At 42.9% G+C, this 19,478-nt stretch overlaps 12 non-coding genes across 12 annotated transcripts; all 12 read right to left on the bottom strand.

Annotated features, from left to right (window-relative positions):
• Nucleotides 1-2,013: 2,013 nt before the first annotated feature.
• TRNAL-UAG (transfer RNA leucine (anticodon UAG)) lies at nucleotides 2,014-2,096 on the bottom strand. Its single transcript has one exon. It is a non-coding gene; the product is annotated as a tRNA-Leu (tRNA).
• A 2,415-nt stretch (nucleotides 2,097-4,511) lies between these two features.
• On the bottom strand, nucleotides 4,512-4,594 carry TRNAL-UAG (transfer RNA leucine (anticodon UAG)). The gene has a single exon. It is a non-coding gene; the product is annotated as a tRNA-Leu (tRNA).
• A 1,182-nt stretch (nucleotides 4,595-5,776) lies between these two features.
• Nucleotides 5,777-5,859, bottom strand: TRNAL-UAG (transfer RNA leucine (anticodon UAG)). The gene has a single exon. It is a non-coding gene; the product is annotated as a tRNA-Leu (tRNA).
• Nucleotides 5,860-7,186: 1,327 nt separating this feature from the next.
• On the bottom strand, nucleotides 7,187-7,269 carry TRNAL-UAG (transfer RNA leucine (anticodon UAG)). The gene has a single exon. It is a non-coding gene; the product is annotated as a tRNA-Leu (tRNA).
• Nucleotides 7,270-9,646: 2,377 nt separating this feature from the next.
• Nucleotides 9,647-9,729, bottom strand: TRNAL-UAG (transfer RNA leucine (anticodon UAG)). The gene has a single exon. It is a non-coding gene; the product is annotated as a tRNA-Leu (tRNA).
• Nucleotides 9,730-10,912: 1,183 nt separating this feature from the next.
• On the bottom strand, nucleotides 10,913-10,995 carry TRNAL-UAG (transfer RNA leucine (anticodon UAG)). The gene has a single exon. It is a non-coding gene; the product is annotated as a tRNA-Leu (tRNA).
• Nucleotides 10,996-12,177: 1,182 nt separating this feature from the next.
• TRNAL-UAG (transfer RNA leucine (anticodon UAG)) lies at nucleotides 12,178-12,260 on the bottom strand. The gene has a single exon. It is a non-coding gene; the product is annotated as a tRNA-Leu (tRNA).
• Nucleotides 12,261-13,442: 1,182 nt separating this feature from the next.
• TRNAL-UAG (transfer RNA leucine (anticodon UAG)) lies at nucleotides 13,443-13,525 on the bottom strand. The gene has a single exon. It is a non-coding gene; the product is annotated as a tRNA-Leu (tRNA).
• A 1,186-nt stretch (nucleotides 13,526-14,711) lies between these two features.
• TRNAL-UAG (transfer RNA leucine (anticodon UAG)) lies at nucleotides 14,712-14,794 on the bottom strand. Its single transcript has one exon. It is a non-coding gene; the product is annotated as a tRNA-Leu (tRNA).
• Nucleotides 14,795-15,976: 1,182 nt separating this feature from the next.
• TRNAL-UAG (transfer RNA leucine (anticodon UAG)) lies at nucleotides 15,977-16,059 on the bottom strand. Its single transcript has one exon. It is a non-coding gene; the product is annotated as a tRNA-Leu (tRNA).
• A 1,182-nt stretch (nucleotides 16,060-17,241) lies between these two features.
• On the bottom strand, nucleotides 17,242-17,324 carry TRNAL-UAG (transfer RNA leucine (anticodon UAG)). Its single transcript has one exon. It is a non-coding gene; the product is annotated as a tRNA-Leu (tRNA).
• A 1,182-nt stretch (nucleotides 17,325-18,506) lies between these two features.
• On the bottom strand, nucleotides 18,507-18,589 carry TRNAL-UAG (transfer RNA leucine (anticodon UAG)). Its single transcript has one exon. It is a non-coding gene; the product is annotated as a tRNA-Leu (tRNA).
• Nucleotides 18,590-19,478: the final 889 nt, after the last annotated feature.

Below are 19,478 nucleotides of genomic sequence, written 5' to 3'. Positions count from 1 at the left end.
ATTTATTGGTTTATTAATACAGTGTTGCAAAAAGAAGTCTTTGAAGACCCTTTTACTTGCTTGATCTTGAAAATATAGAGAAATCCCCCTGGGACGTACCCAGGAGTAAGGCAGTGGTGTAGGATTCTCTATAACATTCACTCAAGTAAGAAGAGGGATATGAATTGTTTTACATTGTTCACTTATATTTAGGGTCCTGTTAGAGATATGGGGATCATGAGAATTTAGAGTTGGTAGAGAATATGATCAAGGTTAAAAAAGTTGGCAGAAAGGAGTGTTGTGAAAGTCGTGGTACTAAAAAAGGTATCTACTGCACCTGACTGTTGGGTGTGGAGCACTTCTCTTTATCAGAATTTAAATTAAGCCGCGTAACTTGTGGGTTCTGCAGGAGGTACCCAGGAGTAAGGCAGTGGCGTAGGATTCTCTATAACATTCACTCAAGTAAGCAGAGGGATATGAATTGTTTTACATTGTTCACTTATATTTAGGGTCCTGTTAGAGATATGGGGATCATGAGAATTTAGAGTTGGTAGAGAATATGATCAAGGTTAAAAAAGTTGGCAGAAACGAGTGTTGTGAAAGTCGTGGTACTAAAAAAGGTATCTACTGCACCTGACTGTTGGGTGTGGAGCACTTCTCTTTATCAGAATTTAGATTAAGCCGCGTAACTGGTGGGTTCTGCAGGTGTTCGTCAGGGATGGGGTTTCTCTGACAGTTTTACAAGTGCTAGAATTAATTTGGCTCCAAACTCCCACTAATACAAAGCCACATGTATATAAGTGGCTCGGGCTGGTCTCTTGGAGCTATGGAGTGCACAGTAGTGGAGCTAGGCCATGTTCTGTAGCCAGGCCCAGGATGTGGCCCCATGTCTCGAATATTGCCACAACTTACACGGTTGCAGTGGAAAAATGCTATTAGCAAAAGGACTCCTCTCATCGCCGTACTCAGCTGCATAGAAATTGGGCAACAGAATAGCTGCACTATCACTCAATAGTACTGAATGCAGAATTGTCCCAGGTCTGGTGTTGAGTCTGTAGAAGTCTTAACAGGGAGTTGGCGAGGATTTTACCAGGATAGCGGAGGAGCTCAAGGAAAATGTGTCATTACTTTATGAGTGTTAGGGTATGTGCACACACACTAATTACGTCCGTAATCGACGGACGTATTTCGGCCGCAAGTCCCGGACCGAACACAGTGCAGGGAGCCGGGCTCCTAGCATCATAGTTATGTCCGATGCTAGGAGTCCCTGCCTCGCTGCAGGACAACTGTCCCATACTGAAAACATGATTACAGTACGGGACAGTTGTACTGCAGAGAGGCAGGGACTCCTAGCATCGTATATAACTATGATGCTAGGAGCCCGGCTCCCTGCACTGTGTTCGGTCCGGGACTTGCGGCCGAAATACGTCCGTCAATTACGGACGTAATTAGTGTGTGTGCACATACCCTTAGACCTGACATTATATCATGCTAAGAAAGTATGAGTGTTCAAAAGTGGGATTTAAATCCACAAATTCAAGAGAGACCAGTCGGTCATCCTAACCTACACAAAAGTGCAATTTTTAAAGATTGGATGCCGAAACTGTTTTCTGAAGAGTCAATTTTTTTGGGGCGTATACCAACATAGTTTTTTTACTATTATTTCACTGAGGCTGGGTTCACACGACCACATTAACGTCCGTATTTCGGCCGGAAGTCCCGGACCGAACTCAGTGCAGGGAGCCGGGCTCCTAGCATCATAGTTATGTACGACGCTAGGAGTCCCTGCCTCGCTGCAGGACAACTGTCCCGTACTGTAATCATGTTTTCAGTACAGGACTGTAGTTCCACGGAGAGGCAGGGACTCCTAGCGTCGTACATAACTATGATGCTAGGAGCCCGGCTCCCTGCATTGAGTTCGGTCCGGGACTTCCGGCCGAAATACGTCCGTCCATTACAGACGTTAATGTGCTCGTGTGAACCCAGCCTAACACTGACGGAATGACTGCAAAGTATGTTTAAGAAAAGATGAGTTGTCAGAAGTGGGATTTGAACACACGCCTCCAGGGGAGACTGCGACCTAAACGCAGCGCCTTAGACCACTCGGCCATCCTGACTTACAGAAAACCTCTGCCTCTCCAGATTGGTAGGAAAAACAATCATGTTAAGAGTCGATTTTTTGGGGATGTTGAATTGAAAGATTAGAACTGTTTCTTGTCCATTTCCGTCTTGTATTTATTGGTTTATGATTACAGTGTTGCAAAAAGAAGTCCTTGAAGACCCTTTTACTTGCTTGATCTTGAAAATATAGAGAAATCCCCCTGGGAGGTACCCAGGAGTAAGGCAGTGGTGTAGGATTCTCTATAACATTCACTCAAGTAAGCAGAGGGATATGAATTGTTTTACATTGTTCACTTATATTTAGGGTCCTGTTAGAGATATGGGGATCATGAGAATTTAGAGTTGGTAGAGAATATGATCAAGGTTAAAAAAGTTGGCAGAAAGGAGTGTTGTGAAAGTCGTGGTACTATAAAAGGTATCTACTGCACCTGACTGTTGGGTGTGGAGCACTTCTCTTTATCAGAATTTAGATTAAGCCGCGTAACTGGTGGGTTCTGCAGGTGTTCGTCAGGGATGGGGTTTCTCTGACAGCTTTACAAGTGCTAGAATTAATTTGGCTCCAAACTCCCACTAATACAAAGCCACATGTATATAAGTGGCTCGGGCTGGTCTCTTGGAGCTATGGAGTGCACAGTAGTGGAGCTAGGCCATGTTCTGTAGCCAGGCCCAGGATGTGGCCCCGTGTCTCGAATATTGCCACAACTTACACGGTTGCAGTGGGTAAATGCTATTAGCAAAAGGACTCCTCTCATCGCCGTACTCAGCTGCATAGAAATTGGGCAACAGAATAGCTGCACTATCACTCAATAGTACTGAATGCAGAATTGTCCCAGGTCTGGTGTTAAGTCTGTAGAAGTCTTTACAGGGAGTTTGCGAGGATTTTACCAGGATAGCGGAGGAGCTCAATGAAAATGTGTCATTACTTTATGAGTGTTAGACCTGACATTATATCATGCTAAGAAAATATGAGTGTTCAAAAGTGGGATTTAAATCCACAAATTCAAGAGAGACCGGTCGGTCATCCTAACCTACACAAAAGTGCAATTTTTAAAGATTGGATGCCGAAACAGTTATCTGAAGAGTCTAATGTTTTGGGGCGTATACCGACATAGTTTTTTTACTATTATTTCACTAACACTGACGGAATGACTGCGAAGTATGTTTAAGAAAAGATGAGTTGTCAGAAGTGGGATTTGAACGCAGCGCCTTAGACCACTCGGCCATCCTGACTTACAGGAAACCTCTGCCTCTCCAGATTGGTAGGAAAAACAATCATGTTAAGAGTCGATTTTTTGGGGATGTTGAATTGAAAGATTAGAACTGTTTCTTGTCCATTTCCGTCTTGTATTTATTGGTTTATGATTACAGTGTTGCAAAAAGAAGTCCTTGAAGACCCTTTTACTTGCTTGATCTTGAAAATATAGAGAAATCCCCCTGGGAGGTACCCAGGAGTAAGGCAGTGGTGTAGGATTCTCTATAACATTCACTCAAGTAAGCAGAGGGATATGAATTGTTTTACATTGTTCACTTATATTTAGGGTCCTGTTAGAGATATGGGGATCATGAGATTTTAGAGTTGGTAGAGAATATGATCAAGGTTAAAAAAGTTGGCAGAAAGGAGTGTTGTGAAAGTCGTGGTACTATAAAAGGTATCTACTGCACCTGACTGTTGGGTGTGGAGCACTTCTCTTTATCAGAATTTAGATTAAGCCGCGTAACTGGTGGGTTCTGCAGGTGTTCGTCAGGGATGGGGTTTCTCTGACAGCTTTACAAGTGCTAGAATTAATTTGGCTCCAAACTCCCACTAATACAAAGCCACATGTATATAAGTGGCTCGGGCTGGTCTCTTGGAGCTATGGAGTGCACAGTAGTGGAGCTAGGCCATGTTCTGTAGCCAGGCCCAGGATGTGGCCCCGTGTCTCGAATATTGCCACAACTTACACGGTTGCAGTGGGTAAATGCTATTAGCAAAAGGACTCCTCTCATCGCCGTACTCAGCTGCATAGAAATTGGGCAACAGAATAGCTGCACTATCACTCAATAGTACTGAATGCAGAATTGTCCCAGGTCTGGTGTTAAGTCTGTAGAAGTCTTTACAGGGAGTTGGCGAGGATTTTACCAGGTTAGCGGAGGAGCTCAATGAAAATGTGTCATTACTTTATGAGTGTTAGACCTGACATTATATCATGCTAAGAAAATATGAGTGTTCAAAAGTGGGATTTAAATCCACAAATTCAAGAGAGACCGGTCGGTCATCCTAACCTACACAAAAGTGCAATTTTTAAAGATTGGATGCCGAAACAGTTTTCTGAAGAGTCAATTTTTTTGGGGCGTATACCAACATAGTTTTTTACTATTATTTCACTAACACTGACAGAATGACTGCAAAGAATGTTTAAGAAAAGATGAGTTGTCAGAAGTGGGATTTGAACCCACGCCTCCAGGGGAGACTGCAACCTAAACGCAGCGCCTTAGACCACTAGACCACCCTGACTTACAGAAAACCTCTGCCTCTCCAGATTGGTAGGAAAAACAATCATGTTAAGAGTCGATTTTTTGGGGATGTTGAATTGAAAGATTAGAACTGTTTCTTGTCCATTTCCGTCTTGTATTTATTGGTTTATGATTACAGTGTTGCAAAAAGAAGTCCTTGAAGACCCATTTACTTGCTTGATCTTGAAAATATAGAGAAATCCCCCTGGGAGGTACCCAGGAGTAAGGCAGTGGTGTAGGATTCTCTATAACATTCACTCAAGTAAGCAGAGGGATATGAATTGTTTTACATTGTTCACTTATATTTAGGGTCCTGTTAGAGATATGGGGATCATGAGAATTTAGAGTTGGTAGAGAATATGATCAAGGTTAAAAAAGTTGGCAGAAAGGAGTGTTGTGAAAGTCGTGGTACTATAAAAGGTATCTACTGCACCTGACTGTTGGGTGTGGAGCACTTCTCTTTATCAGAATTTAGATTAAGCCGCGTAACTGGTGGGTTCTGCAGGTGTTCGTCAGGGATGGGGTTTCTCTGACAGCTTTACAAGTGCTAGAATTAATTTGGCTCCAAACTCCCACTAATACAAAGCCACATGTATATAAGTGGCTCGGGCTGGTCTCTTGGAGCAATGGAGTGCACAGTAGTGGAGCTAGGCCATGTTCTGTAGCCAGGCCCAGGATGTGGCCCCGTGTCTCGAATATTGCCACAACTTACACGGTTGCAGTGGGTAAATGCTATTAGCAAAAGGACTCCTCTCATCGCCGTACTCAGCTGCATAGAAATTGGGCAACAGAATAGCTGCACTATCACTCAATAGTACTGAATGCAGAATTGTCCAAGGTCTGGTGTTAAGTCTGTAGAAGTCTTTACAGGGAGTTGGCGAGGATTTTACCAGGTTAGCGGAGGAGCTCAATGAAAATGTGTCATTACTTTATGAGTGTTAGACCTGACATTATATCATGCTAAGAAAATATGAGTATTCAAAAGTGGGATTTAAATCCACAAATTCAAGAGAGACCGGTCGGTCATCCTAACCTACACAAAAGTGCAATTTTTAAAGATTGGATGCCGAAACAGTTATCTGAAGAGTCTAATGTTTTGGGGCGTATACCGACATAGTTTTTTTACTATTATTTCACTAACACTGACGGAATGACTGCGAAGTATGTTTAAGAAAAGATGAGTTGTCAGAAGTGGGATTTGAACCCACGCCTCCAGGGGAGACTGCGACCTAAACGCAGCGCCTTAGACCACTCGGCCATCCTGACTTACAAAAAACCTCTGCCTCTCCAGATTGGTAGGAAAAACAATCATGTTAAGAGTCGATTTTTTGGGGATGTTGAATTGAAAGATTAGAACTGTTTCTTGTCCATTTCCGTCTTGTATTTATTGGTTTATTATTACAGTGTTGCAAAAAGAAGTCCTTGAAGACCCTTTTAATTGCTTGATCTTGAAAATATAGAGAAATCCCCCTGGGAGGTACCCAGGAGTAAGGCAGTTGTGTAGGATTCTCTATAACATTCACTCAAGTAAGCAGAGGGATATGAATTGTTTTACATTGTTCACTTATATTTAGGGTCCTGTTAGAGATATGGGGATCATGAGAATTTAGAGTTGGTAGAGAATATGATCAAGGTTAAAAAAGTTGGCAGAAAGGAGTGTTGTGAAAGTCGTGGTACTATAAAAGGTATCTACTGCACCTGACTGTTGGGTGTGGAGCACTTCTCTTTATCAGAATTTAGATTAAGCCGCGTAACTGGTGTGTTCTGCAGGTGTTCGTCAGGGATGGGGTTTCTCTGACAGCTTTACAAGTGCTAGAATTAATTTGGCTCCAAACTCCCACTAATACAAAGCCACATGTATATAAGTGGCTCGGGCTGGTCTCTTGGAGCAATGGAGTGCACAGTAGTGGAGCTAGGCCATGTTCTGTAGCCAGGCCCAGGATGTGGCCCCGTGTCTCGAATATTGCCAAAACTTACACGGTTGCAGTGGGTAAATGCTATTAGCAAAAGGACTCCTCTCATCGCCGTACTCAGCTGCATAGAAATTGGGCAACAGAATAGCTGCACTATCACTCAATAGTACTGAATGCAGAATTGTCCCAGGTCTGGTGTTAAGTCTGTAGAAGTCTTTACAGGGAGTTGGCGAGGATTTTACCAGGATAGCGGAGGAGCTCAATGAAAATGTGTCATTACTTTATGAGTGTTAGACCTGACATTATATCATGCTAAGAAAATATGAGTGTTCAAAAGTGGGATTTAAATCCACAAATTCAAGAGAGATCGGTCGGTCATCCTAACCTACACAAAAGTGCAATTTTTAAAGATTGGATGCCGAAACAGTTATCTGAAGAGTCTAATGTTTTGGGGCGTATACCGACATAGTTTTTTTACTATTATTTCACTAACACTGACGGAATGACTGCGAAGTATGTTTAAGAAAAGATGAGTTGTCAGAAGTGGGATTTGAACCCACGCCTCCAGGGGAGACTGCGACCTAAACGCAGCGCATTAGACCACTTGGCTATAGTTTTTTTACTATTATTTCACTAACACTGACGGAATGACTGCGAAGAATGTTTAAGAAAAGATTAGTTGTCAGAAGTGGGATTTGAACGCACGCCTCCAGGAGAGACTGCGATCTAAACGCAGCGCCTTAGACCACTCGGCCATCCTGACTTACAGAAAACCTCTGCCTCTCCAGATTGGTAGGAAAAACAATCATGTTAAGAGTCGATTTTTTGGGGATGTTGAATTGAAAGATTAGAACTGTTTCTTGTCCATTTCCGTCTTGTATTTATTGGTTTATGATTACAGTGTTGCAAAAAGAAGTCCTTGAAGACCCTTTTACTTGCTTGATCTTGAAAATATAGAGAAATCCCCCTGGGAGGTACCCAGGAGTAAGGCAGTGGTGTAGGATTCGCTATAACATTCACTCAAGTAAGCAGAGGGATATGAATTGTTTTACATTGTTCACTTATATTTAGGGTCCTGTTAGAGATATGGGGATCATGAGAATTTAGAGTTGGTAGAGAATATGATCAAGGTTAAAAAAGTTGGCAGAAAGGAGTGTTGTGAAAGTCGTGGTACTATAAAAGGTATCTACTGCACCTGACTGTTGGGTGTGGAGCACTTCTCTTTATCAGAATTTAGATTAAGCCGCGTAACTGGTGGGTTCTGCAGGTGTTCGTCAGGGATGGGGTTTCTCTGACAGCTTTACAAGTGCTAGAATTAATTTGGCTCCAAACTCCCACTAATACAAAGCCACATGTATATAAGTGGCTCGGGCTGGTCTCTTGGAGCTATGGAGTGCACAGTAGTGGAGCTAGGCCATGTTCTGTAGCCAGGCCCAGGATGTGGCCCCGTGTCTCGAATATTGCCACAACTTACACGGTTGCAGTGGGTAAATGCTATTAGCAAAAGGACTCCTCTCATCGCCGTACTCAGCTGCATAGAAATTGGGCAACAGAATAGCTGCACTATCACTCAATAGTACTGAATGCAGAATTGTCCCAGGTCTGGTGTTAAGTCTGTAGAAGTCTTTACAGGGAGTTGGCGAGGATTTTACCAGGATAGCGGAGAAGCTCAATGAAAATGTGTCATTACTTTATGAGTGTTAGGCCTCATTTACACGAGCGTGTGCGTTTTGCGCGCGCAAAAAAACGCTGCGTTTTGCGTGCGCAAAAGGCAATTGACAGCTCCGTGTGTCATCCGTGTATGATGCGCGGCTGCGTGATTTTCGCGCAGCCGCCATCATAGAGATGAGGTAGTCGACGCCCGTCACTGTCCAAGGTGCTGAAAGAGCTAACTGATCGGCAGTAACTCTTTCAGCACCCTCGACAGTGAATGCCGATCACAATATACACCAACCTGTGAATAAAAAAAGACGTTCACACTTACCATGAACTGCCTGCTTCCTCCAGTCCGGTCTCCCGGCCGTTGCCTTGGTGACGCGTCCCTCTCTTGTCATCCGGCCCCACCTCCCAGGATGACGCGGCAGGCCATGAGACCGCTGCAGCCTGTGATTGGCTGCAGCCTGTGCTTGGCCTGTGATTGGCTGCAGCTGTCACTTGGCCTGAATTGTCATCCCGGGAGGTCGGACTGGAGGAAGGAGCCGGGACTTATCGGTAAGTCAGAACTTCTTTTTTTTTTTACACGTATATGTATATTGTGATCGCAAGTCACTGTCCATGGTGCTGAAACAGTTTAAGTCTTTGAGCACCGTGGGCAGTGACTGTCTCCTGACGTCGCGTACCCGAACATTTTTTGCCGGGTTCGGTTAAAACGAGTTCGGCCGAACCCGGTGAAGTTCGGTGCGCTCATCTCTAATTTGACACTCCGTTTGGATGTTTGTAACCAGAAAAGCACGTGGTGCTTTTCTGTTTACATTCATCCTTTTGACAGCTCTTGCGTGATTTTCGCGCATGCAACGCAGGACCGTCAGTGTGGCATGCGTTGTTTTCACGCACCCATTGAAGTCAATGGGTGCGTGTTGCGTGAAAAACGCAAGAATATAGAACATGTCGTGAGTTTTACGCAACGCACTCACGCAGCGCAAAATTCACGCATCGTCTAAACAGCCCCATAGACTATTATAGGTGCATACGACACGCGTGAAAAGCACGCGCGTCGCACGCGCGTATAATACGCTCGTGTAAATGAGGCCTTAGACCTGACATTATATCATGCTAAGAAAATATGAGTGTTCAAAAGTGGGATTTAAATCCACAAATTCAAGAGAGACCGGTCGGTCATCCTAACCTACACAAAAGTGCAATTTTTAAAGATTGGATGCCGAAACAGTTATCTGAAGAGTCTAATGTTTTGGGGCGTATACCGACATAGTTTTTTTACTATTATTCCACTAACACTGACGGAATGACTGCGAAGTATGTTTAAGAAAAGATTAGTTGTCAGAAGTGGGATTTGAACCCACGCCTCCAGGGGAGACTGCGACCTAAACGCAGCGCCTTAGACCACTTGGCCATAGTTTTTTTACTATTATTCCACTAACACTGACGGAATGACTGCGAAGTATGTTTAAGAAAAGATTAGTTGTCAGAAGTGGGATTTGAACCCACGCCTCCAGGGGAGACTGCGACCTAAACGCAGCGCCTTAGACCACTCGGCCATCCTGACTTACAGAAAACCTCTGCCTCTCCAGATTGGTAGGAAAAACAATCATGTTAAGAGTCGATTTTTTGGGGATGTTGAATTGAAAGATTAGAACTGTTTCTTGTCCATTTCCGTCTTGTATTTATTGGTTTATGATTACAGTGTTGCAAAAAGAAGTCCTTGAAGACCCTTTTACTTGCTTGATCTTGAAAATATAGAGAAATCCCCCTGGGAGGTACCCAGGATGAAGGCAGTGGTGTAGGATTCTCTATAACATTCACTCAAGTAAGCAGAGGGATATGAATTGTTTTACATTGTTCACTTATATTTAGGGTCCTGTTAGAGATATGGGGATCATGACAATTTAGAGTTGGTAGAGAATATGATCAAGGTTAAAAAAGTTGGCAGAAAGGAGTGTTGTGAAAGTCGTGGTACTATAAAAGGTATCTACTGCACCTGACTGTTGGGTGTGGAGCACTTCTCTTTATCAGAATTTAGATTAAGCCGCGTAACTGGTGGGTTCTGCAGGTGTTCGTCAGGGATGGGGTTTCTCTGACAGCTTTACAAGTGCTAGAATTAATTTGGCTCCAAACTCCCACTAATACAAAGCCACATGTATATAAGTGGCTCGGGCTGGTCTCTTGGAGCTATGGAGTGCACAGTAGTGGAGCTAGGCCATGTTCTGTAGCCAGGCCCAGGATGTGGCCCCGTGTCTCGAATATTGCCACAACTTACACGGTTGCAGTGGGTAAATGCTATTAGCAAAAGGACTCCTCTCATCGCCGTACTCAGCTGCATAGAAATTGGGCAACAGAATAGCTGCACTATCACTCAATAGTACTGAATGCAGAATTGTCCCAGGTCTGGTGTTAAGTCTGTAGAAGTCTTTACAGGGAGTTGGCGAGGATTTTACCAGGATAGCGGAGGAGCTCAATGAAAATGTGTCATTACTTTATGAGTGTTAGACCTGACATTATATCATGCTAAGAAAATATGAGTGTTCAAAAGTGGGATTTAAATCCACAAATTCAAGAGAGACCGGTCGGTCATCCTAACCTACACAAAAGTGCAATTTTTAAAGATTGGATGCCGAAACAGTTATCTGAAGAGTCTAATGTTTTGGGGCGTATACCGACATAGTTTTTTTTACTATTATTTCACTAACACTGACGGAATGACTGCGAAGTATGTTTAAGAAAAGATGAGTTGTCAGAAGTGGGATTTGAACCCACGCCTCCAGGGGAGACTGCGACCTAAACGCAGCGCCTTAGACCACTCGGCCATCCTGACTTACAGAAAACCTCTGCCTCTCCAGATTGGTAGGAAAAACAATAATGTTAAGAGTCGATTTTTTGGGGATGTTGAATTGAAAGATTAGAACTGTTTCTTGTCCATTTCCGTCTTGTATTTATTGGTTTATGATTACAGTGTTGCAAAAAGAAGTCCTTGAAGACCCTTTTACTTGCTTGATCTTGAAAATATAGAGAAATCCCCCTGGGAGGTACCCAGGATGAAGGCAGTGGTGTAGGATTCTCTATAACATTCACTCAAGTAAGCAGAGGGATATGAATTGTTTTACATTGTTCACTTATATTTAGGGTCCTGTTAGAGATATGGGGATCATGAGAATTTAGAGTTGGTAGAGAATATGATCAAGGTTAAAAAAGTTGGCAGAAAGGAGTGTTGTGAAAGTCGTGGTACTATAAAAGGTATCTACTGCACCTGACTGTTGGGTGTGGAGCACTTCTCTTTATCAGAATTTAGATTAAGCCGCGTAACTGGTGGGTTCTGCAGGTGTTCGTCAGGGATGGGGTTTCTCTGACAGCTTTACAAGTGCTAGAATTAATTTGGCTCCAAACTCCCACTAATACAAAGCCACATGTATATAAGTGGCTCGGGCTGGTCTCTTGGAGCTATGGAGTGCACAGTAGTGGAGCTAGGCCATGTTCTGTAGCCAGGCCCAGGATGTGGCCCCGTGTCTCGAATATTGCCACAACTTACACGGTTGCAGTGGGTAAATGCTATTAGCAAAAGGACTCCTTTCATCGCCGTACTCAGCTGCATAGAAATTGGGCAACAGAATAGCTGCACTATCACTCAATAGTACTGAATGCAGAATTGTCCCAGGTCTGGTGTTAAGTCTGTAGAAGTCTTTACAGGGAGTTGGCGAGGATTTTACCAGGATAGCGGAGGAGCTCAATGAAAATGTGTCATTACTTTATGAGTGTTAGACCTGACATTATATCATGCTAAGAAAATATGAGTGTTCAAAAGTGGGATTTAAATCCACAAATTCAAGAGAGACCGGTCGGTCATCCTAACCTACACAAAAGTGCAATTTTTAAAGATTGGATGCCGAAGCAGTTATCTGAAGAGTCTAATGTTTTGGGGCGTATACCGACATAGTTTTTTTACTATTATTTCACTAACACTGACGGAATGACTGCAAAGTATGTTTAAGAAAAGATGAGTTGTCAGAAGTGAGATTTGAACCCACGCCTCCAGGGGAGACTGCGACCTAAACGCAGCGCCTTAGACCACTCGGCCATCCTGACTTACAGAAAACCTCTGCCTCTCCAGATTGGTAGGAAAAACAATCATGTTAAGAGTCGATTTTTTGGGGATGTTGAATTGAAAGATTAGAACTGTTTCTTGTCCATTTCCGTCTTGTATTTATTGGTTTATGATTACAGTGTTGCAAAAAGAAGTCCTTGAAGACCCTTTTACTTGCTTGATCTTGAAAATATAGAGAAATCCCCCTGGGAGGTACCCAGGATGAAGGCAGTGGTGTAGGATTCTCTATAACATTCACTCAAGTAAGCAGAGGGATATGAATTGTTTTACATTGTTCACTTATATTTAGGGTCCTGTTAGAGATATGGGGATCATGAGAATTTAGAGTTGGTAGAGAATATGATCAAGGTTAAAAAAGTTGGCAGAAAGGAGTGTTGTGAAAGTCGTGGTACTATAAAAGGTATCTACTGCACCTGACTGTTGGGTGTGGAGCACTTCTCTTTATCAGAATTTAGATTAAGCCGCGTAACTGGTGGGTTCTGCAGGTGTTCGTCAGGGATGGGGTTTCTCTGACAGCTTTACAAGTGCTAGAATTAATTTGGCTCCAAACTCCCACTAATACAAAGCCACATGTATATAAGTGGCTCGGGCTGGTCTCTTGGAGCTATGGAGTGCACAGTAGTGGAGCTAGGCCATGTTCTGTAGCCAGGCCCAGGATGTGGCCCCGTGTCTCGAATATTGCCACAACTTACACGGTTGCAGTGGGTAAATGCTATTAGCAAAAGGACTCCTCTCATCGCCGTACTCAGCTGCATAGAAATTGGGCAACAGAATAGCTGCACTATCACTCAATAGTACTGAATGCAGAATTGTCCCAGGTCTGGTGTTAAGTCTGTAGAAGTCTTTACAGGGAGTTGGCGAGGATTTTACCAGGATAGCGGAGGAGCTCAATGAAAATGTGTCATTACTTTATGAGTGTTAGACCTGACATTATATCATGCTAAGAAAATATGAGTGTTCAAAAGTGGGATTTAAATCCACAAATTCAAGAGAGACCGGTCGGTCATCCTAACCTACACAAAAGTGCAATTTTTAAAGATTGGATGCCGAAGCAGTTATCTGAAGAGTCTAATGTTTTGGGGCGTATACCGACATAGTTTTTTTACTATTATTTCACTAACACTGACGGAATGACTGCGAAGTATGTTTAAGAAAAGATGAGTTGTCAGAAGTGAGATTTGAACCCACGCCTCCAGGGGAGACTGCGACCTAAACGCAGTGCCTTAGACCACTCGGCCATCCTGACTTACAGAAATCCTCTGCCTCTCCAGATTGGTAGGAAAAACAATCATGTTAAGAGTCGATTTTTTTGGGGATGTTGAATTTAAAGATTAGAACTGTTTCTTGTCCATTTCCGTCTTGTATTTATTGGTTTATGATTACAGTGTTGCAAAAAGAAGTCCTTGAAGACCCTTTTATTTGCTTGATCTTGAAAATATAGAGAAATCCCCCTGGGAGGTACCCAGGAGTAAGGCAGTGGTGTAGGATTCTCTATAACATTCACTCAAGTAAGCAGAGGGATATGAATTGTTTTACATTGTTCACTTATATTTAGGGTCCTGTTAGAGATATGGGGATCATGAGAATTTAGAGTTGGTAGAGAATATGATCAAGGTTAAAAAAGTTGGCAGAAAGGAGTGTTGTTAAAGTCGTGGTACTATAAAAGGTATCTACTGCACCTGACTGTTGGGTGTGGAGCACTTCTCTTTATCAGAATTTAGATTAAGCCGCGTAACTGGTGGGTTCTGCAGGTGTTCGTCAGGGATGGGGTTTCTCTGACAGTTTTACAAGTACTAGAATTAATTTGGCTCCAAACTCCCACTAATTCAAAGCCACATGTATATAAGTGGCTCGGGCTGGTCTCTTGGAGCTATGGAGTGCACAGTAGTGGAGCTAGGCCATGTTCTGAAGCCAGGCCCAAGATGTGGCCCCGTGTCTCGAATATTGCCACAACTTACACGGTTGCAGTGGGTAAATGCTATTAGCAAAAGGACTCCTCTCATCGCCGTACTAAGCTGCATAGAAATTGGGCAACAGAATAGCTGCACTATCACTCAATAGTACTGAATGCAGAATTGTCCCAGGTCTGGTGTTGAGTTTGTAGAAGTCTTTACAGGGAGTTGGCGAGGATTTTACCAGGATAGCGGAGGAGCTCAAGGAAAATGTGTTATTACTTTATGAGTGTTAGACCTGACATTATATCATGCTAAGAAAATATAAGTGTTCAAAAGTGGGATTTAAATCCACAAATTCAAGAGAGACCGGTCGGTCATCCTAACCTACACAAAAGTGCAATTTTTAAAGATTGGATGCCGAAACAGTTATCTGAAGAGTCTAATGTATGTTTTGGGGTGTATACCGACATAGTTTTTTACTATTATTTCACTAACACTGACAGAATGACTGCGAAGAATGTTTAAGAAAAGATGAGTTGTCAGAAGTGGGATTTGAACCCACGCCTCCAGGGGAGACTGCGACCTAAACGCAGCGCCTTAGACCACTCGGCCATCCTGACTTACAGAAAACCTCTGCCTCTCCAGATTGGTAGGAAAAACAATCATGTTAAGAGTCGATTTTTTGGGGATGTTGAATTGAAAGATTAGAACTGTTTCTTGTCCATTTCCGTCTTGTATTTATTGGTTTATGATTACAGTGTTGCAAAAAGAAGTCCTTGAAGACCCTTTTACTTGCTTGATCTTGAAAATATAGAGAAATTCCCCTGGGAGGTACCCAGGAGTAAGGCAGTGGTGTAGGATTCTCTATAACATTCACTCAAGTAAGCAGAGGGATATGAATTGTTTTACATTGTTCACTTATATTTAGGGTCCTGTTAGAGATATGGGGATCATGAGAATTTAGAGTTGGTAGAGAATATGATCAAGGTTAAAAAAGTTGGCAGAAAGGAGTGTTGTGAAAGTCGTGGTACTATAAAAGGTATCTACTGCACCTGACTGTTGGGTGTGGAGCACTTCTCTTTATCAGAATTTAGATTAAGCCGCGTAACTGGTGGGTTCTGCAGGTGTTCGTCAGGGATGGGGTTTCTCTGACAGCTTTACAAGTGCTAGAATTAATTTGGCTCCAAACTCCCACTAATACAAAGCCACATGTATATAAGTGGCTCGGGCTGGTCTCTTGGAGCAATGGAGTGCACAGTAGTGGAGCTAGGCCATGTTCTGTAGCCAGGCCCAGGATGTGGCCCCGTGTCTCGAATATTGCCACAACTTACACGTTTGCAGTGGGTAAATGCTATTAGCAAAAGGACTCCTCTCATCGCCGTACTCAGCTGCATAGAAATTGGGCAACAGAATAGCTGCACTATCACTCAATAGTACTGAATGCAGAATTGTCCCAGGTCTGGTGTTAAGTCTGTAGAAGTCTTTACAGGGAGTTGGCGAGGATTTTACCAGGATAGCGGAGGAGCTCAATGAAAATGTGTCATTACTTTATGAGTGTTAGACCTGACATTATATCATGCTAAGAAAATATGAGTGTTCAAAAGTGGGATTTAAATCCACAAATTCAAGAGAGACCGGTCGGTCATCCTAACCTACACAAAAGTGCAATTTTTAAAGATTGGATGCCGAAACAGTTATCTGAAGAGTCTAATGTTTTGGGGCGTATACCGACATAGTTTTTTTACTATTATTTCACTAACACTGACGGAATGACTGCGAAGTATGTTTAAGAAAAGATGAGTTGTCAGAAGTGGGATTTGAACCCACGCCTCCAGGGGAGACTGCGACCTAAACGCAGCGCCTTAGACCACTCGGCCATCCTGACTTACAGGAAAACCTCTGCCTCTCCAGATTGGTAGGAAAAACAATCATGTTAAGAGTCGATTTTTTGGGGATGTTGAATTGAAAGATTAGAACTGTTTCTTGTCCATTTCCGTCTTGTATTTATTGGTTTATGATTACAGTGTTGCAAAAAGAAGTCCTTGAAGACCCTTTTACTTGCTTGATCTTGAAAATATAGAGAAATCCCCCTGGGAGGTACTTAGGAGTAAGGCAGTGGTGTAGGATTCTCTATAACATTCACTCAAGTAAGCAGAGGGATATGAATTGTTTTACATTGTTCACTTATATTTAGGGTCCTGTTAGAGATATGGGGATCATGAGAATTTAGAGTTGGTAGAGAATATGATCAAGGTTAAAAAAGTTGGCAGAAAGGAGTGTTGTGAAAGTCGTGGTACTATAAAAGGTATCTACTGCACCTGACTGTTGGGTGTGGAGCACTTCTCTTTATCAGAATTTAGATTAAGCCGCGTAACTGGTGGGTTCTGCAGGTGTTCGTCAGGGATGGGGTTTCTCTGACAGCTTTACAAGTGCTAGAATTAATTTGGCTCCAAACTCCCACTAATACAAAGCCACATGTATATAAGTGGCTCGGGCTGGTCTCTTGGAGCTATGGAGTGCACAGTAGTGGAGCTAGGCCATGTTCTGTAGCCAGGCCCAGGATGTGGCCCCGTGTCTCGAATATTGCCACAACTTACACGGTTGCAGTGGGTAAATGCTATTAGCAAAAGGACTCCTCTCATCGCCGTACTCAGCTGCATAGAAATTGGGCAACAGAATAGCTGCACTATCACTCAATAGTACTGAATGCAGAATTGTCCCAGGTCTGGTGTTAAGTCTGTAGAAGTCTTTACAGGGAGTTGGCGAGGATTTTACCAGGATAGCGGAGGAGCTCAATGAAAATGTGTCATTACTTTATGAGTGTTAGACCTGACATTATATCATGCTAAGAAAATATGAGTGTTCAAAAGTGGGATTTAAATCCACAAATTCAAGAGAGACCGGTCGGTCATCCTAACCTACACAAAAGTGCAATTTTTAAAGATTGGATGCCGAAGCAGTTATCTGAAGAGTCTAATGTTTTGGGGCGTATACCGACATAGTTTTTTACTATTATTTCACTAACACTGACGGAATGACTGCGAAGTATGTTTAAGAAAAGATGAGTTGTCAGAAGTGAGATTTGAACCCACGCCTCCAGGGGAGACTGCGACCTAAACGCAGCGCCTTAGACCACTCGGCCATCCTGACTTACAGAAAACCTCTGCCTCTCCAGATTGGTAGGAAAAACAATCATGTTAAGAGTCGATTTTTTGGGGATGTTGAATTGAAAGATTAGAACTGTTTCTTGTCCATTTCCGTCTTGTATTTATTGGTTTATGATTACAGTGTTGCAAAAAGAAGTCCTTGAAGACCCTTTTACTTGCTTGATCTTGAAAATATAGAGAAATCCCCCTGGGAGGTACCCAGGATGAAGGCAGTGGTGTAGGATTCTCTATAACATTCACTCAAGTAAGCAGAGGGATATGAATTGTTTTACATTGTTCACTTATATTTAGGGTCCTGTTAGAGATATGGGGATCATGAGAATTTAGAGTTGGTAGAGAATATGATCAAGGTTAAAAAAGTTGGCAGAAAGGAGTGTTGTGAAAGTCGTGGTACTATAAAAGGTATCTACTGCACCTGACTGTTGGGTGTGGAGCACTTCTCTTTATCAGAATTTAGATTAAGCCGCGTAACTGGTGGGTTCTGCAGGTGTTCGTCAGGGATGGGGTTTCTCTGACAGCTTTACAAGTGCTAGAATTAATTTGGCTCCAAACTCCCACTAATACAAAGCCACATGTATATAAGTGGCTCGGGCTGGTCTCTTGGAGCTATGGAGTGCACAGTAGTGGAGCTAGGCCATGTTCTGTAGCCAGGCCCAGGATGTGGCCCCGTGTCTCGAATATTGCCACAACTTACACGGTTGCAGTGGGTAAATGCTATTAGCAAAAGGACTCCTCTCATCGCCGTACTCAGCTGCATAGAAATTGGGCAACAGAATAGCTGCACTATCACTCAATAGTACTGAATGCAGAATTGTCCCAGGTCTGGTGTTAAGTCTGTAGAAGTCTTTACAGGGAGTTGGCGAGGATTTTACCAGGATAGCGGAGGAGCTCAATGAAAATGTGTCATTACTTTATGAGTGTTAGACCTGACATTATATCATGCTAAGAAAATATGAGTGTTCAAAAGTGGGATTTAAATCCACAAATTCAAGAGAGACCGGTCGGTCATCCTAACCTACACAAAAGTGCAATTTTTAAAGATTGGATGCCGAAGCAGTTATCTGAAGAGTCTAATGTTTTGGGGCGTATACCGACATAGTTTTTTTACTATTATTTCACTAACACTGACGGAATGACTGCGAAGTATGTTTAAGAAAAGATGAGTTGTCAGAAGTGGGATTTGAACCCACGCCTCCAGGGGAGACTGCAACCTAAACGCAGCGCCTTAGACCACTCGGCCATCCTGACTTACAGAAAACCTCTGCCTCTCCAGATTGGTAGGAAAAACAATCATGTTAAGAGTCGATTTTTTGGGGATGTTGAATTGAAAGATTAGAACTGTTTCTTGTCCATTTCCGTCTTGTATTTATTGGTTTATGATTACAGTGTTGCAAAAAGAAGTCCTTGAAGACCCTTTTACTTGCTTGATCTTGAAAATATAGAGAAATCCCCCTGGGAGGTACTTAGGAGTAAGGCAGTGGTGTAGGATTCTCTATAACATTCACTCAAGTAAGCAGAGGGATATGAATTGTTTTACATTGTTCACTTATATTTAGGGTCCTGTTAGAGATATGGGGATCATGAGAATTTAGAGTTGGTAGAGAATATGATCAAGGTTAAAAAAGTTGGCAGAAAGGAGTGTTGTGAAAGTCGTGGTACTATAAAAGGTATCTACTGCACCTGACTGTTGGGTGTGGAGCACTTCTCTTTATCAGAATTTAGATTAAGCCGCGTAACTGGTGGGTTCTGCAGGTGTTCGTCAGGGATGGGGTTTCTCTGACAGCTTTACAAGTGCTAGAATTAATTTGGCTCCAAACTCCCACTAATACAAAGCCACATGTATATAAGTGGCTCGGGCTGGTCTCTTGGAGCAATGGAGTGCACAGTAGTGGAGCTAGGCCATGTTCTGTAGCCAGGCCCAGGATGTGGCCCCGTGTCTCGAATATTGCCACAACTTACACGTTTGCAGTGGGTAAATGCTATTAGCAAAAGGACTCCTCTCATCGCCGTACTCAGCTGCATAGAAATTGGGCAACAGAATAGCTGCACTATCACTCAATAGTACTGAATGCAGAATTGTCCCATGTCTGGTGTTAAGTCTGTAGAAGTCTTTACAGGGAGTTGGCGAGGATTTTAC

This window comes from Rhinoderma darwinii, chromosome 1 (assembly GCF_050947455.1).
Source record: "Rhinoderma darwinii isolate aRhiDar2 chromosome 1, aRhiDar2.hap1, whole genome shotgun sequence".
Classification (NCBI taxonomy): Eukaryota; Metazoa; Chordata; class Amphibia; order Anura; family Rhinodermatidae; genus Rhinoderma; species Rhinoderma darwinii.
The sequence above is the reverse complement of the archived record's forward strand: the minus strand, read 5'-3'. Positions and strand labels throughout refer to the sequence as shown.